At 40.1% G+C, this 18,757-nt stretch overlaps 1 protein-coding gene across 4 annotated transcripts in view; it reads left to right on the top strand.

The window, feature by feature from the left end:
- LOC126412339 (ankyrin repeat and death domain-containing protein 1A-like) overlaps positions 1–18,757 on the top strand; it is a 692,368-nt gene that overhangs the window by 261,924 nt on the left and 411,687 nt on the right. For 3 of the 4 annotated variants that reach the window (XM_050081882.1, XM_050081885.1, XM_050081886.1), the window contains exon 1: positions 3,706–3,907. The exons of the other annotated variant lie outside the window; for it this stretch is intronic. The gene's annotated coding sequence lies outside the window, so the exon portion shown is untranslated. Of the gene's footprint in view, positions 1–3,705; positions 3,908–18,757 lie in introns of those variants that run through there. 4 annotated transcript variants of the gene reach the window in all.

Consider the following 18,757-nt stretch of genomic DNA (forward strand, 5'->3'; position numbering starts at 1 on the left):
GGTATGTGTAAAAAGCTACACTAACTTCCTATCACGATTTCTGGATGCTTCACTTCTTTTAATCAGGCAGTGTCAATACAGCTGAAGCTGTTATCCCTACTACATGAAGAATAGTAACAGCTATAGTCCCATATCCGAACAGGATATGTATATATGGGAATCTCCCAAGGTGTAGTAAATTTTGTGCATTAACAAAAATAAAAATAATGATAAATAACTGAAAATGGTTGAAGACTACACAGACACCATCATTACGAGCATAGCCTCACAAGTACAGGTCGCCGTTTCATTTGGATGGTTGGTTGGTTGGGGAAGGAGACCAGACAGCGTGGTCATCAGTCTCATCGGATTAGGGAAGGATGGGGAAGGAAGTCGGCCGTGCCCTTTCAGAGGAACCATCCCGGCATTTGCGTGGAATGATTTAGGGAAATCACGGAAAAACTAAATCAGGATGGCCGGACGCGGGATTGAACCGTCGTCCTCCGGAATGCGAGTCCAGTTCGTTTGGATGCTCAACTTTCTGTGCCTAACCCATTCACATGAGATGTCAACGCAGTTGTTAAAGACGTCTTGTGGGCCATGCTTCCTTCATACCTTTTACGCAAGATTACAATTTCTTGAATTAAGATAAAATCTTGGAAGTGAATTTTAACTTACGCAATGCAGCTAAATGATTATCTTGGCGCCAGTTGTGATCTGCTGGTTTATGTGGATTTTTAGACCTTTCTGACACTATACATAATATTTCATCTTTTATCACAACAGATGTCTACCGCATTGGCGCCGGACATATTAGAGCATTTATCTACACCTGCATCTATGTCTAATTCTGCAGTTCACAATTAAATACTTGGTAGAGGAGTCACTGAACCACCTTATTGTGATTTCTCCCTCGATCTTTGATGACTGGGCACAAGGGGCGCACAGATCTCAGATAGCACCATTGGCCTCCATGTTACCATGATCTTTTCAGGGGGTAGGTGAAATTTTGTAAAATACGTTATCGTGATAGCAGGTAGCAATAGGCAGTAGTAATAATAGTGGTGGCAGTGCTGGAGGTGGTAGTGGTAGCACTAATAGTAGTAGATTAATTCATGTGTAGATCACCTTTACAAGGATATTGGACATGTTATGCTACGACGATTAAGAACAAGAATATAGTTAATATGTAGACACAGTTACCTGTTCACAGATTGACAATGTCGGTACAGTTATGAAGAGGTTAACGCTAGATAGAAAGATACGGAGTATGCAAAGAAATCAGCCCTGGAGAAATATCCACTGCCTACCGTATTTCAGTATTCGCCACGTTGTGGTAGTCACAAGAAAGGTTCAGTTTCTTTTGTTACGTGCTCGTGGTTGGGTTCACAGTCATGTAATACATTGTAAATGGCGTTGCTATCGCCATTCACTGTAAGGTATTAATGTGCGCTATTGAAATTTAGACGCAATGCCATTATCAAGCGTTATAACACTGCTTTAGCACGTGTCAAAATCAAAAATCTTCCGTGTTGTCTACATATCATAGACGTACCTGCATGTTGGGTCTTTGACTGTAAGAATACATATACTGTCTTTAATAGAGGTAAAGTCACTACTAAGCGCAAGCATTGCACGGTTCAGAACAACGATGTAGTGACTTGAAAACTTATAGTTTTTGAACACAGTCTGCAAAATGATCATAAATCGGAGTGTATAAGTTTTAAAATGCCATGCATTCTTCCTAGATTTATGTGACGTCGTAGTGTATCCAAATTGAACGGACTGTCAACAATATCAGCTGCAGCACGTGTGATGTTGTCGCTTGTTACGGATCTCCTTTGAAAACCACTAGGCCCGTTTCCGTAATCAACAAGGATTGCTCAAATCATGAGGAACAGTACGCTGCAGACACTAAAGCCCAGATTTGTATGTTTCTTAACTTTCGGATAACTGAACTCCATCGACAAAATTTCGGATTTTTTTCAGGGATATTTTCCGAGTACCCACACATATTACAAAAATGAATTAACTTGTATACATCCGTATGTATATCTATATGTGTGTTCCACATATCTTCCTAAACCACTGGACCGATTTCGACGATATTTGGTGCACGTATCACTTACTGTCTGGAAAGAATCGCTAAGAGGGTAAGAACCACCTTACTATCAAAGGGGATGGGATGTAAAACCAGTGGAGACCACGGCACTCGAATGCCCACACTTTAGTCACCCAGTATTTGGGAATGAGAGCGCTCAGTGATTGAACACAAAATTTCAAACCTTAACGAAAGTGAGCATTACATTGCTGAAATGTAACCTAAGGATGGATTGTCATTAAGGACAACAAAAGAGGGCGTAGAATAACGTCGACGTGCCTCTAAGCTGTAAGGGCGCCACAGATGACAACCAAAGGGATCGAGCTATGAAGAAAAAAAATGGGTCCCCTAGACAATCACTCCTGGCTATCGGGCCATATGGCGGGCGACACTCTCCCTACATTTCTTCGGCCTGGAATCTGATTGACAGGAGGAGAATTGTCTTCCGTGACGAGTGCCACTTCGAATTGAGACCTGCTGACCACCAAAGACGTGTACGGAGTCGTCCTGGACAGCAATGGGATACCAACGTGGCCGTCGCCCGCCATACGGCTCAGCAACCAGGAGTGATTGTCTAGGGGTGCCATTTCTTTTCATAGCATCTGCATCCGCGTCAACCTCAAAGCCCAGCGATAGTCGACAATATTCTACTCCCAGTTTTGTTGCCTTCCGTGGCAAGTCATACTGGTCTTACTTTTGAGCAAGTGATGACCACCGCCTTAGCTAGCAAGGTCGACGGATCTCTCCGCATTTGAGAAAGTTTGCTGCATTTATTACAGAGAAGTGCGACGAGATCTGGATTTTGACGATCCAGCACGCCAACTGGACACCATTTCGCAAGATATCCCGCAGGAGGACCTTAAGAGCCCCATCAGTCAACACCAAGCCGTTATCTGCTTGTATAAGGGCCATAGGTTGACTTTCTCGATACTGAATTGCTCAATTTGTCAAACTCTTTCTCTTAATAAATTATTTAATTTCCCTGAAATTTTAATCGTTTATTCAACTAATTCCTTCGCGGCGAGCCGTTTTCAGTCCTCGTATTAAGCTAGCCTTCAAATGCCGACGATATGAGGAGTCTCCAGAAGCAACGCGTCGTTTGGATTTCACGTCGAATTGTTGATTCCTGTTTCCGGCTCGATAACTGGGGTAGGTTAGGGACAAATATTTCGCCGAACGGGCTGCCGGTAAAGAAACTTGCACCAGACCGTTTGAGCCACACGAAATTACTATTTGTTATCCTCATAATGAAGTTTTGCGGAACCTTCATAGCGCGAGCTCTCCTCGTGCTTGTATGTTTTCTACTTCCACGATAGAACAGAGAGAGAGGACGTCGTTTGTAGGTGTTCGGACACGCGAGGACATAGGAGACGGCGTGGCTTTGCACCGTCAGCAGCCACTTAGAAGGCTGGCCAGGCCGCTGCGACGTCGCCTGGCCGACGTCTAATTTTAGGGCAGCGGACGGACTGCGCTGTCGCAGGCAGCGCGATTAGCGGGCTATCAGCCGCCTCCAGCCTCCAGCCTCAGCCCCCAGATCCCACCCCAGCCCTCCCCCCCGCCCCCAACCGCCCCCCACCACAGCACCCACGCACGCACACCAGTCACACAGCGGCGGTCGTGGCGGTCGTGTCGCGACACGGCTGCGCCGCCATCATTGTGTCGTTAACTGGCGGGCCCGTTCGCGCGTTGATAGCCCCGCAGGGCTGCAGTGTTCTGGCGACGACCCGTAGCGCTCTTCGGCAGCAGGGCGTGAAATGCTTTCACGCTAGTGGCTCGCTGAACATGTTGTTACCCACTGGACGCCTAAGCGGACAGTCTCTTCATAGGGTCAGTGCTAAATTTTTTGTTATCTATGTTACTATATAAACACAAGTCGCTGTTTAACGTTGGTACCAACAATCTTGAAAAGTTCCTGACCGTTTTACTTCCGATTTCTACATGTAACTAATACACTTTGAAATAGACGTAGGTTACATATTTTTAATGTATATGGCATAGAAACACATATTTAAAATCTATAATGATATGTAAAACCAGGTCGATATTTGCTCTCAGTAACCTCTAAAAGCTATTGACCGTTATATAATACGGAATTGTTGTTACCAAAAACCTCGTAAAGTTTTCAACCGATTTACTTCTGATTTGTATACAGTATTCTAATAAACTTTCAGACTGGCATCTTATATGCCATTTCTTGATAGAACAGTGTAAAATTTTTCTTCTAAAACCAACTGCGAGAAAGAATATGTTGTGCTATGTGAAAATGTGCCGTTTCGTTTTCTTTCTCGTAGACAGTTTTAACTATGAAAGCAAGGCAGTTATACTGTTAGACAAATTGTTTCTCCTTATAGATAATTTTAAACAGAAATTGTACACACAACTATCTGCCGTTTTATTTTCTTTCTCCCACTCAGTTTTAATAGAAATCAGGAAAGCTGTATTCGTGGCTTATGGACCTATGACTGGAGTAGTACTACGTAATCTGAATCGTCCAAAACTTTGTAATCCTACCGTTCACGGATTGAAACTATGTGAAAACTGTTTTTGAAGCTAATAACCTGACAGATCCAGCTGCAGGAAGGCAGTCTCTGACACTATATACCAACGATCCCAACAGATTTACTCATTTTAATCTTCGTACATCCATATTTAAATTGGATGATGGTAGGAAGTCAGCTGGTACAATTTTTATTAAAAATGAAACGCCTCCAGCTGTACTTAAGATTTCACATTTATTTGGCTACTAGTTTGGACGTTGCGTCAACGCCATCTTCAGGCCCGTACACTTTGATGATATCAGTTGTGTGTGGCTGAGTACTAGAAGTCCGTGGTGAGACCAATACGTGCTCCACTTGGATGGCGGGCAGTACCTGGTTACCAATTTTAAACGGCTTCAATTCCCAATCAAGAATTCGTTAGCAATAACGAAAACAAGACTCAAAGTCAGCAAGAGGGGGCGGGGGGAGAGGAAATCGGTATATATAGAGAGAGGGGGAAATCTACATGGCGAGGAGGAATAAAGATGTGCAGAGAAATAGAATGTAGTGCGAAACGGACAAAGACAGGGGGAGGAGGTGATGGAGAAAGAGGAGGACAAAGGATATAAACAGACAGAGGGGATATGAGAAGATGGACTGAGAGGGAGGCGGGGGGGAAGGAGATCTGAACTTATATCCAATTTCTATACATGTTTAGCAGTCGTGAAGCATTGCTGGGTTCGCCAGTATATGTATAAATTGGCGTGAAATATGTGAAATATTTGTGAAGTACATCATGTATGTATATAGGCAAAGCCACAGGTAAAAATTCATCTTAAGCCCCTGGAACGATTTCAATCAAATTTGGTAGACTTATTAGTGAGAGTATGGAAAAAAATACTGTAGGGGTAAAGACCACCAGTCTCTGACAGAGGTGTGGGTGATGACGTCGAGAGAGAAGGAAGGACGAGGAGATGGACAGTCAGGGAGAGGGAAGGAAGAGACAGGAAAAGATAGGAAGAGGAGGAGAAGGAGGAGATGAATAGAGATAGGGAAGGGGGAAATCGACTGATAGAGGGGGGAGAATGGACAGAGAGGGGGGAGAGGAGGAAACGGTCAGGGAAAGAAGAGACGGACAGAAGCAGCAGCAGAAAGAGAGGGGTGGAAAGAAGGTGAGGTGGAAATGAGAAGTCAAAGGGGAGGAGGAAATGAACAAATAAGGAAAGAGGAGGAGATGGACAAAGGGAGGGGAGAGGAAGAGGCGGGCATGGAAATGAAGGCGGTGGAGATGAACAGGGAGAAGGGGAGGAGTAAATGGACAGGAAAGAGGCGAAGGAGGAGATGGACAGAGACAGTGGGAGGACGAGAGGGACAGAGAGAGAGTGGAAGGAGGAGATGGACTAATTGAAGATTAGAATAAATACCCACTTATGTAACACAGGATACTCACTAGTCCGTTTAATATTTTCGATTTTAGTACTGTTTAAAATTTCGTGAATTTCGTGTGAGTTCTTTCGAATGTTCCTGACATCGCAGAGAACGGCACTCAACAATCCTTAATAATGATTCACGCTGGTACAGTGATTAAATGCTATACTATGGACCGAAATATGCAGGTTTCGATCTCTGGTCTGTTGTAGGAATTTTATCTGTCCCTTTTCAGTTCTTTCGCTTCTGACAATGTTTGTAAATGTGAAAGATGCCAAATTGTACAATGGTTCGTTATCGATGTTAAACTGTAGGTCCCCTATAATTGGCTGGATAAGTCAGTTTAAAGGTCAGAGAAAGGCAAAGGATTTGAGCTGGAATGGGATTATCCCTAGCAGAGCACCATGGCATTCAAATCAACTTTCAAGTTGATGACAGCTTTACCTGCAGCGCCCAAGCAAAGCCCGTGAAATGCCGTTTCGTGTACCTTAGAATTACTATAATCGTCATCATAGGTCAGTCTTGGAGGGTCTGTTCAAACCCTTCAGTTCACCTTTTTCTTGGTCTTCCCAAACATCTTTTCCTATTGGTAGGTATTCAGTACCTTCTTTTGGTATTCCCTCGCTTCCCTTTCAAAGGATGTGTTTGTTGTATTTTCGCCTATATTTTTTGACTTTTTCTAATAGTAAGAACATCTTCAATTCTCTTCTGATGTCTTCATTCCGAATGTGATACAATCTGCTACAGGTCTTGATTCTTCTCAGACACTTCAATTACTACGGCTAGAATTCGGTTACTATCGTTGGCCGTTAGTTCGTTCACGAATTTTTATTAACCCCAGACAACTTCAGGGAAGGAGTTTTCATACGACGAAAATTAACCCAGATATCCACGGCAGCTGCAGAATATTCCAAATGTATGCTGTAATCGCTCTGTGCATCGAAATTTGTACTAGCTAATTCTTTTCAGACATTAAAACCCACCAGATAAGTAAGCTGTTGTGAAAAATTTTTTCTCGTTAATTTTGTAACAAATTATTCGTGTAAATAGGAGTGAGTCCCCATTGACTGTTGGATTACTTCATAAGAAGTTAGGTTTCTTGGAATTTAAAAATTTCGCTAAAAATTATATTGTAAATGTTGTGTAAATTATTTCCGACCCTGTGTCAACTTCTGTAACGCTTATCGTGCCTTGTGGAGCACATACGCACCATTTCTTATTTGTTTATCTGAGTCGTAGTCTCATGGAAGCTTCTGTAATAGACGCCATTTCAGCGTGACCGTGTAGTGATTGTGACTGTCATGTGTTCTTGTTATGTCGTTTGAATGTTGACGCTGACTTTCTTGATGACAATGATGGTGAAGATGATGACGATGAGACGGAAGGCCCAGGGTGAGACCTCGCGCTGGCATACACTCCACAGTTTCCAGGTGATCACAGAACTTATCGTACCTATCCTATGGCAGAATCGCTTTCAGTAGTGTCAAATGAAGAGTGGATATGGAAAATATTCTTCGGGTCATTTTTTCCATAAACGCGTTTTCAGTTCTTTTGTGTTCTCGCTACTTTATTGCATGCGCCTATCGTCAAATGATCGAGATAATATTTGAAATACCTATTACCAGAAGGTCCATGTTATCTGTGCGAAGTGTTGCTTCCCTCATGAGACCCAAGTGCCACCTGACAGAGTCTTTGTTTCGCAAGATTTACACACTATTGCTGAGTCAGCTAAGGCTACACTAAGTGATCAAAAGTATCTGGACACCCCCAAAAACATACCTTTTTCTTATTAGGGGCATTGTGCTGCCACCTACTGCCAGGTACTCCATGTCAGCGACATCAGTCGTCATTAAACATCGTGAGAGAGCAAAATGGGGCGCTCCGCGGAACTCACGAACGTGGTCAGGTGATAGGGTGTCACTTATGTCATACTTGTGTACGCGAGATTTCCACTCTCCTAAACATCCCTAGGTCCACTGTTCGCGATGTGATAGTGAAGTGGAAACGTGAAGGGACACGTACAGCACAAAAGCGACAGGACGACCTCGCCTACTGACTGACACAGACCGTCGACAGTTGAGGGTGGTAATGTGTAATAGGCAGACATGTATCCAAACCATCACACAGGGATTCCAAACTGCATCAGGATCCACTGCAAGTACTATAACAGTTAGGCAGGAGGTGAGGTAACTTGGATTGCGTGGTCGAGCTGCTGCTCATAAGCCACACATCTCGCCGGTAAATGCCAAACAACGCCTCGCTTGGTGTAAGCAGCGTAAACATTGGACGATTGAACAGTGGAAGAACGCTGTGCGGAGTGACGAATCACGTTACACAATGTGGCGGTTCGATGGCATCCCTATAATGGACTGACCTGCACAGAGTCCTTACCTGAATCCCACAGAACACCTTTGGGATGTTTTGGATTGCCGACTTCGTGCCAGGCCTCACCGACCGACATCGATACCTCTCCTAAGTGCAGCACTCCGTGAAGAATGGGCTGCCATTTCCCAAGAATCCTTCCAGCACCTGACTGAACGTATGCTTGCGAGAGTGGAAGCTGTCATCAAGGCTAAGGATGGGCCAACATCATGTTGAAGTCCAGCATTACCGATGGAGGGCGCCACAAACTTGTATGTCATTTTGAGACAGGTGTCCGGATACTTTTGATCACATAGTGTACGAAGGGTGTAGAAAAATTTCCGCTATTAGTCACAATAAAAGATTATTTATTCCTTACACGACCCGTTTCGGGATTGTGGCCATCCTCAGTTACTTACACATTCATGTACATGTTTATATTGCTGCAGATCAATGAAGTTGATCTCCAGCAATGTAAACATGTACATCAATATATAAACATCTGAGTATGGGCGCAAGCCCGAAACTGGCCGTGTGAAGAATAAATAATCTTTTATTGTGATTGTTGGCGGAAATTTTTCTACATCCTTTAAAGGAACAGTCACGGAGTTCAACAGCATCCACTATGGGTAACACTCACTTAAAGCTATCAACCCGTTCCATGTAGCTCCAATGCATACAACTGATTTCATAGATTTTAGAGACGCGTATGAAATATCGTTGTCATTGTAGGCTTGTTAATCTCCAAATTCAGTATGATGAAAGTGTCTCATACTCATCTCAAACAGCTTTTAAACGTTATTACTCTGAAACAGAAAAATGGAAACATGTCAATGTGTTCAAAAGAGGAAATACAGGGCAGTTGTAACCCTTGCTACACTTCGTCTTAAAGTGAGCATGTTTATAGGATGCAAAACAAATACCTGTTGATGATGTTACCACTTATTCCTCAACAGCACAGGGAGTTTTACAATAAACTTCGCAAAATGTGATATCAGTAATGGAGTTGTGTACGAAAGTAAAATCAATACTGAAGAATATTTTTTTCATGAGTTGAATTTTGTTATGTAAGAAAAATGATACATGGCTTCTGTTGAGTAGAGTTCTACTAGTTACAACACTAGTGCTCTGTTTCGATACTTGTATTATCACAAACAGAACGGATTCCTCTGTTTTAATGACACTAGGAACTAAAACTTTCTAATTGGCACCTATAACGAGTCACTTTCCTGTGTAACACTTAGAACGTTCCTTAATAAATTGTTTACTTTCGTAATGATGAAGTGAGCTGCAAAATTGTGTGGTATCAGAATGCCTTCTTGATTTTTTTGGATATAAACAAGTTTTGTACCAATAGAGATGCATTTTTTTATTCTTCTGACAAATGTGGGATTCCTCACGCAGAACGCTTTGCACTTCAAATGCTGTTACTCCATGAACTCTATGAAGAGGTTTGGAATATTTCTCGAACTTTGAGACAGAGGCTGGCGATAAAAATCTTTAGCCGACCAGGTTTCTACCAGACGGCAAAACAGCGACAAATATTCTGACCAGTCACATTATATCTCAGTACTCCCGTATAAGTAGGCGTTAACAACCTCGAACACAGAGACTGAAAACAAGATGGGAGCTTCCGGCTATCTATAAAGGATGTCTTTCAAGGACGTAATATATTTATATAACCAGTTACGCTGCTGTGAATATTATTTTTATTTTAACTATAGGTTTATTTTAGCAATATAGCCATTATCAGTTTATCAGTAACCGAATATTATACATTTTCATACAATTGTTGTACTATATGTGCGTAACTTAGGAATAGTATGGTTTTACATACTTCCATGTAACATCATTGTTTCCGTTGCTCTTTGTTTGATTCTGATTATATTTTACATTAATGTAGCAATAATAATCAGTTCTGTAGTATTTCCTTTTATTAGTGGTCAGAAATAAATCTTAGTCTGTAATTGACATTTAGTGACAGCAGTTGTGACAGATGATAAGCGATTTTGTTAGTTTCTGTTGCTGTTTATTTGTTTACTTACCATATTCTATCGCTGGTATTGTAATAGTTATCAATTGTGTGTTACTTTCGGACACTTCATTAGGTATGGTCTGAAATAAACTTAATTTCCAGATGAAATTCATGACGTCAGCTATGTCAGACGATCAGCAATATAGTATAGTTACATCTGCTTGTTGACAATTCAACCAGCGATGTTGTTGGTTTATACTAAATGGATATCTGTGGTGTTGTTTTAGTCAAGCCAAATTATGCCTCTGGTTGTATTATGTTTCATCTGGGATCTTGATGGATATTGTCAATATAGTTTCCGATGAAGTATTAGTATTTTAGGTCAATTTGCTCGTTGAGGATTAAATGTCGATAATTTCTTATACGTAAATATGTCCCTGTTTCCTCCAACACACTAATTACTGATCTTTTTGATGTTAGTGTGTGTGTAAAATATCGATAGCATTTTTCAGTGGGTATATTGGGGGGCTTAAATTTTTAATGTGATAGAAAAAGATGGATGGGTTGTTGTCACTTAATGCAACATGTTCTCGATATCTAGTGGCGAAGTTTCTGCTTCTCTGTTCCTTGTAGAATTTTTCACAGTCTTTGCAGTGAATTTTATATATACCCGGTTTTGAGTGTATTGGCGGTTTCCACCTCCATGACTGTATTTTTATTTTTATGTTATGTCCTGATTTGTAGGCAAAACTTGTGTTGGTATTTTTCAGTAGTTCGTTAATTTTGTTTGAAATGTTCCCAGGTAGGCGACGGTTACATATGTAATGTTCTGTTTTGTCCGTGTTTATTCTGATAAATGTTATTCTGTTCGGTGTAGTAAGTCGTGAGGGTTTTGTGTATTTGTTATGCAACTCTGTAGTTATTTGTGGATTGTATTCATTCTCTTATGCCTTGTATTGCTGGATTCTAATTTCTTTTTGTGCAGCGTCCTGTTCTAGAGGCAGGTTCTATCGGTCATGGTGTGAAAGTATGCATATTTGTGTGATTTTGGTTGGCAGGAGTTCTCATCGATAATGTTATCAGTTCTTGCTGGCTTTCGGTATATTTCGAATTTATGAGTACTGCTAATATCACCTAAGATCAAGTCCAGATGTAGAATTTCTTTTGTATATGTTCGATGTCCTCACTGTTTCCATCTATAAGCATTATTGTGTCGTCGACATATCTGTCGTAATATATTATTTCATTAATGAAAGTGTTTGTGATTCTAAAGGATATATTATTGTTCATAAGTAACTTATATGTAATACAATAAATTTATGAGACGTTCTATTAGAGATAAACTGATGATGACTGTGTAGCTAAAATAGGCCTGTAGTTAAATTAAAAGTAATATTCATAGCAATGTAACACGTTATATATATATATATACTATGTCTTTGAAAGATATTTGTGACGTAGCAAGCCCAAAAGGTTTCAAACTGTAAAGGACGTATTTCGATTTCGTGTGGGACAGGTGAATACTTCGTAATGAATATTTGACGGTTTACCATGCAAATGCGTTACAAGAATGCGCAGAAAGTAATATTATGGAGAAAAACATAATTACTACTCCCGGATGGCCCATAAATAACCACTAAAGATAGACATTAAAAACACCTTCATACAGTTCCTGTCTCCATAAAATGATTCTTTGCACAATAATAAAAGGAACTTTGATTGTTCAGATCGTTAAGTAATTATTTGCAGGCGCTCACAATGAGCAGTAACACACTGATGTTCTGCATCTTTCCTGTGCGTTTCATATGCGAATCCTGTTACTTGAAATCAAACTTAATATACAGTTTCTCATTTTGCGCTCTTTACGTTTATTATGCACTCGTAACAATGCTATAAGGTGATTTTTATGCCAAGTGTTCTTCGTATAGTTTGCCAGGATGTTTGCAGCTACGTTCGACAGTAGTGTACTGTCATTATTTTATTATTTTCCTAGATATTACAGTGAAATAATTGCGAATGATTTATAGCAACTGTACAAGGGTGTTATTGAATTCGCAAATGTCTACTGAAAAGCGACGTTGTATTCAGCTCAGAATATGAATTACTTACTAATACGGCTGGTGCAAGTCGAAGTAAAGCTTTAGCTGTGTTCCGTTCCCTAATAAAGCCCACTGTTGTATGGACACAATCAACATATTACACTGACTGGGAAACAATTTCGAAAATCGTAGTAACGTGAACCATACTGCTTAATGAGCAGAGGTGCAGTACACTTGGATGTTCGTATGCGACTCCTGAATTATTGATCATACCACAGCGCGATTATCATTCGTTAGCGGAGCGTGTGATGCTGATTGCAGGATTATGCGCCCGTGCTGATACACGCTCCTGTAATGAGCTACCTCGGTCCGCGGTATAATCACCCGCGCGGCACCTACTGTAATGAGTTCCACGGCTGTACGTGGACCGACTGCCACCAATAAGGCGAGTACACATGGTCTGCATTTGCCTAATTATTGCGTTCCCGGAAGATGGACGATTGGAAATTTAGGTTTCGTCTACGAACGACCAGCCAGTGCTGCATAAGATATGGCGAGGAATCGTCCGAGCCCTTTTTAAAGAAACCCGGCATTCTTTGGTCCTCTTGTACAATTCCATCTCTGATCAGAAATCTTTTACTTTTCCGATTTTATATTCCCATGGATTTAATTTAAGTTAATCGCTAACCTCGTCATACTCTCCTTCATTTTTTTTTTTTTTAGATGTTATATTCCTAATCCAAATTCTGTACAACAGGTTGTTTATTCAACCCAACATGAATTTTTACTTTAACGCTACTTCTTCCACGCGACAAAATAGAGAGTATACAGAATGGAAAGTTGGCTGCAGTCCATGAGCCATAATTTAGAGCACATGAGCAAAGTCTGTCATATTGAAACCAAGTAAACATCTGTGGTTGAAGCTGAAGGTGAATGGATATGTTTCGTTTATGTTATTAATTGTGTACTTCAGCCGCTGGGCTTAACTGTAAAAAATACTGTATATCAGTGAAGTAAAGCTACATTAACTCTTAGTTAGTTTTATGGTAGAGGTTCTCCTTTTCCATTTGTGCAAATTATTCATTGCTGTATGCGAGAATAATACCTCTCATTCGATTCTCGGGGAAGTAATCGGTACAGAAAACTGATTTCTTTCATATCTTATAGTTTCATGTCGCTGGTTGATGATGAAGTGTGTGTTTTTATTTTTTCGATATTGGTCTTTGTTTCTATGATATTTAATTTCCAAGTACTCTGCAGCACAAAACTGGAAAGATTTGTAGTAGAAAATGTTGTCGCTGGTCGCTTTAGGTCTGGTTCATTATAGGTGATACATTGCTATGTTCTGATTGTAGCTAACAAATCTAGAATGTTTTTAAAGTTGGAAGTAAAGCCACACCTCACCACAGTATGGAGAAAATAGAAGTTAAAGTAGTTTATTTAAGCGTGGTGGCACCGAGTGCACAACCCGTCGACGCCCGGTGCAACTAGCCTGCAGCTCACAAGGGAAGATTCTCAATAGTAAATAAATGACCTTGATGAAACTTAAAAGGTTTAGAGAGGGGAAAATAAAGTGATATTTATTTAATTTTTTTTGTTAGTGCTTGATTTCACTTTCAAGGGATAAAACACAACCCAAAAGGTAAATATATGTCATTAATGTTCTTGACAACTGTATAATCAACTTTTATAATAATCTGAAATTTTGAAAAATACCTCTCCACCATTAATTTATTCTGAAAAATTAAAACATTTGTTACAACATAAATTAAAGAAGCCTTCAAGCCACATACATCCTTGTGTAATAAAGCTGGTTTTTGAAGTACTATTTTGTGGAAAATAAGCTGTGCCCATTGTGATGTTGCAGTATTTTCAACATATCTAATTAAAATATTAAGTATTCATTACTATTCTAATTATTTATTCGACTTATATTTGTTTTCTATTTTAAATAGTTACTTTACACTTTCTATCTTTTTTGTTTTTTAATTTACCATTTCACCTATATATATTCTGATAACTGAAAACAATAAGTAACTCATTATTGTGATAAAAAATCATTCAATAGTGACCATCTGTAAATAAATGCTAAAAGCAGCGTTTTTTACACCGTACACACAAATGAAGGAAATGTCTTCAAATAATATGCACGATGGAGAACAAAATATAAAACAAAATTCAGCAGGATTTCAAATTGTCACGGGTGATTCTGTAAATATCCTGATTTGTATTCCAGTATATTGGTAAGCCTTGGTAAAGGCTTTTGATTATGTGTTTGTGACAGCAGTGTAATAATTCAACAGGACTCGAACAAAAATTGTTCTCACAAAGTTCTTCCAACATTGAAAGACATATATATCGTCGAAGAATTTAATCACCTTGTTACACAGGCGCCGTAAAGCCTCCCGTAGTTGCAGACGAAACATCAGGATATCAAGTATAAAAATAAGGTTTCACACCACGGTCTAAATCCTAAAAGTCATAACGTTACGAAGAAGTATTTCTTCGACGTACATATGTATTAAGTAAGCGTAAACTCTACGCTGTAAGTTTGGCTTATTCCCTTATCGCGACGACTTTGTGTTTCGAAAAATAATGATGTGGCAAAACAATTGCTTGTGGCTTCTTTATTAAAACTAGCAGTTTCGATCAAACAACAGCCCTTACTCAGACATGACGAATGACCTCAACTACAGTTTATGGGTCCAAAACACCGTCTTTTGCAGGGGAAGGCCGGGCACTACGGCCTTATTAAGGTTTGGGAATGTTTGCCTGTAAGTTTTAGTCGATCTAGAAACTGCAAACTCTGGAAAATCCAATCAGGCTATCTTCCTACCTGCTTGATTTATTTTTCAATTCTCGTTAGACAGAAGTAACGTATATAAGTAAAGGACAATCCGAAAAATACCCAAGTACCTTTCGTCCCCGACTGTGTAGCATATAATGGACAGAAAACTGAGAACAGCTAAGTAAATTGCTAAAAGCAGTTTTAATGTCACCTAATTGTACTGAGAGAAAATATATCTTAGTAGCGAAACAATCAATGCTTCGCACTTGCTAGATATGTACTGGAATTGTACATACATCCTAATCTCCACCTCTCCTTCTCTCTGTCCATCTTCTCCACCTCCTCTATTCGTCCATCTCTTCCTCTTCCCTCCTTCCCACATCCCTATACGTCTCCTCCTTATCCCAATCTCTGTCCATCTACTCCTTCCCCTTCTCTCTATCCATTTTACCCACATCTTGCTTGAGCCTTGTGTGTTGTTGTTGCAAACGAAACCTCGATTCGAAAATGAAGTCACTTAAAATGAATGGGTAAATCGGTTGTGATCATTAATATAAGGCGTACACGAGAGGTTTGTCATAGTTTTAATTTGTGAATTGTAGAGTTGCAGACGAATCCGATTCCATACTAATATTCTAATCATATGTAGACAATCCATAATGCAACATACCACTTTCCTGTTAAACCTGTCTGCAACGAAGAAAACAAAACAGCACAAATTTGTAAACAATTTTTGTTTAAAATTATATACGAGGAGAAAGAATATATGTGGAAAACACAATTTGTCTAATGGTTTAATTGTCCTGATATCTAAGTTTAAACTAATTTCCAGAAAGACAATGGATCAGTACATTTTCACATCACAGTATTTACTTCTCGAAATCGGTTTTAACAGAAAATCTGTGCGATATTGTTTTTAAAAAATATATAGCTTTTATTCGTTTGAATGTCAGTAAGGTATTGTGAAACAATTTGAAATTTTACTTCAAATCTTTTCACGATACTCTTCTAACATTCCAATATACAGCCGATGTCTGTCCGAAAGTTTATTAGAGTAGCGTATAAAAATGTGCAGTAGGTCGGTCGCGAAATTTTCCACATTTTTCATAACCATCGTTTCCTCTTTATATATGTAGGCTACGTCCGTTGCAGCGCTTATAGCATTGTGTAAAAATTTGAAGTAGATCGGTCACTAGCTTTACGAGACTTTTGGTGCCAACGTTGAATTTATGCCGTAAATATTTAAAACAAACATGGAGTCCAAAATATGTCTGTCCGAACATTGAATAGAGTATCATAAAAATTTGAACAATATCGTCAAGAACCTCCCGAGATTTTATAAAATGTAGTGCCTGTGTCGGTTCGAACGTTTATTAAAGCATCATTTAAAAATCTGAAGAACTTTCCAAGATTTTTGGTAAATATGTTAATCTACAACTTGTCTTTATACAGTACTATGGATTTACAGTGGAAATTGCATGTTGAGAGCAAAAAATTATTTAAATGAAATCAAGACAAAATCACTTTTAATACTGAGAAAAAGTAAGGTAAAGTAAGTTAAAAATTTTAGGCACAGTTTGGCACAAACTGTCACTTTTGTCCTAACCAAAAACCGCCCTGGGTTCGTGGGCCCAAAAGGGTCATATTGGGCTCTTGAACACAACCTTAAGGTTGGAAATCTTTTCTGGAAACCAGTAATTCACACCTGTACGGCCATTCTCGTTTCCTTATTAAAATTATTGTGATGATTAGTTCCTCTCGGCCAGTTCAAAGGTTGCACAACGCAAATCTTTTAACTCTGATGCAGAAAAATCTTGTCTCCAACAACAGGAGATAGTCATTAATAATGTGTGAAAGTTGTAAATAGCCTTTCGTTCCCTTATTTCACCCCTCTTATATTCACAATTTCAAAGAGAGTACTCCAGTTAATATTGTCAAAGGCTTTCTCTAACTCTGCAAATGGTATAAACGTATGCCTGCCTTTAATTAACCTATCTGCTAAGGGACGTCGTAGGGTCAGTATTGCCTCGCGAGTTCCTACCTTTCTCCGGAATCCAAATCGATCTTCCCCGAGGTCGTCTTCTACGTTTTTCATTTCTTCTTTAACGGATCGTGATAACATTTTCCATCTATGACTTATTAGACAGATATTTCGGTAAAATTCACACTTTTCAACTCCTGATTCCTTTAGAATTGCGATTATTATATTTTTCTTTAAACCTGTGGGTATTTCGCTAGGCGGGTATGTTGGCCACTGACAAGCCGTTGTGCTCGCCTAGATGCCATTCCACAAAAGTTGATGATAGTTAGCGACGGCACCCGATGAAGCTTTCACCGACGTGGGAATCTGTCGCATACTAACAACTCTTTCAACACAATTAAGCTTGAAAAACTTAGCTTAATATAAACATTGGTAATAATTACACAATTAAGCTAGAAAAACTTAGCTTAATATAAATATTGGTAATTGAAATGTCGTGTGGCTAGGGCCTCCCGTCGGGTAGACCGTTCGCCTGGTGCAGGTCTTTCGATTTGACGCCACTTCGGCGATCTGCGCGTCGATGGGGATGAAATGATGATGATTAGGGCAACACAACACCCAGTCCCTGAGCGGAGAAAATCTCCGACCCAGCCGGGAATCGAACACGGGCCCTTTGGATTGACAGTCTGTCACGCTGACCACTCAGCTACCGGGGCGGACAACATTGGTAATAAGTACATGTGATGGGAACTTTCCTTACATCTTGGGGTATCAAGACCCTACGAAATCTGACTGGGAGGCGGCGCAATGTCCCGACTCCTCCAACAGACGATTCTGAAGGGTTTTTGAGTGACACCTTTATGCATTTTCTCGTACGAGTGCAGCACTGTACAGGCTCACAAATTCAAATGGCCGGTAAACCCGCACGTTCCATTATGCCTGCCCTTCCGCTATATCGATCAACTTCATTTACACTGTAGAGATGCATGCAACCACCCTAGTTGTATATTAGGCGATACGTTTCAGGCCTTGTGGGATTCAGCATTTCCGGTACGCTTTCCTTTGAATCAAACAAGTTCGTGCCGCTCTTCTTTATGTTGGTTCAAGATCCCCTGTTAGTTCTGTTTGGTATGGGTTCCACGCACTGGAGCAATATTTTAAGATGGATCGCACAATTGACTTGTAAGCAGACTCCTTTGTAAACTGCGCTCAGCTGATTTTAATAGGCGTAAGCATAGCGTCCTCCTTGGAGGCGTTATGCGAGAGCTGTACAATTCTTATTATACAGCACCCAAACTGCTCTGGATAACAAAAAGTGTCTTTCATATGTGCTCTTAAAGCGATGCCCTACTGCACGCTACTGAAGCTTTCTGAATTGTGATAGATCCCGTTTGCGAAACTGGTAGTATCATGGTCCACAACAGAAACACTGTTTCATTATTTAACCTCTCCCACATGGCTTTACATAAAAAGTAGTACATCAATTTTAATTTTTATTTAATCATATGGGTATGGCTCCCCGTCGGGCAGACCGTTCGTCAGGTGCTGGTCTTTCAATTTGACACCACTTCGGCGACCTGCAGTCGATGAGAATGAAAGCAGGATGAAGAGAAGGACAACACAATACC

The sequence above is a fragment of the Schistocerca serialis genome, chromosome 7 (assembly GCF_023864345.2).
Source record: "Schistocerca serialis cubense isolate TAMUIC-IGC-003099 chromosome 7, iqSchSeri2.2, whole genome shotgun sequence".
NCBI classification, from domain to species: domain Eukaryota; kingdom Metazoa; phylum Arthropoda; class Insecta; order Orthoptera; family Acrididae; genus Schistocerca; species Schistocerca serialis.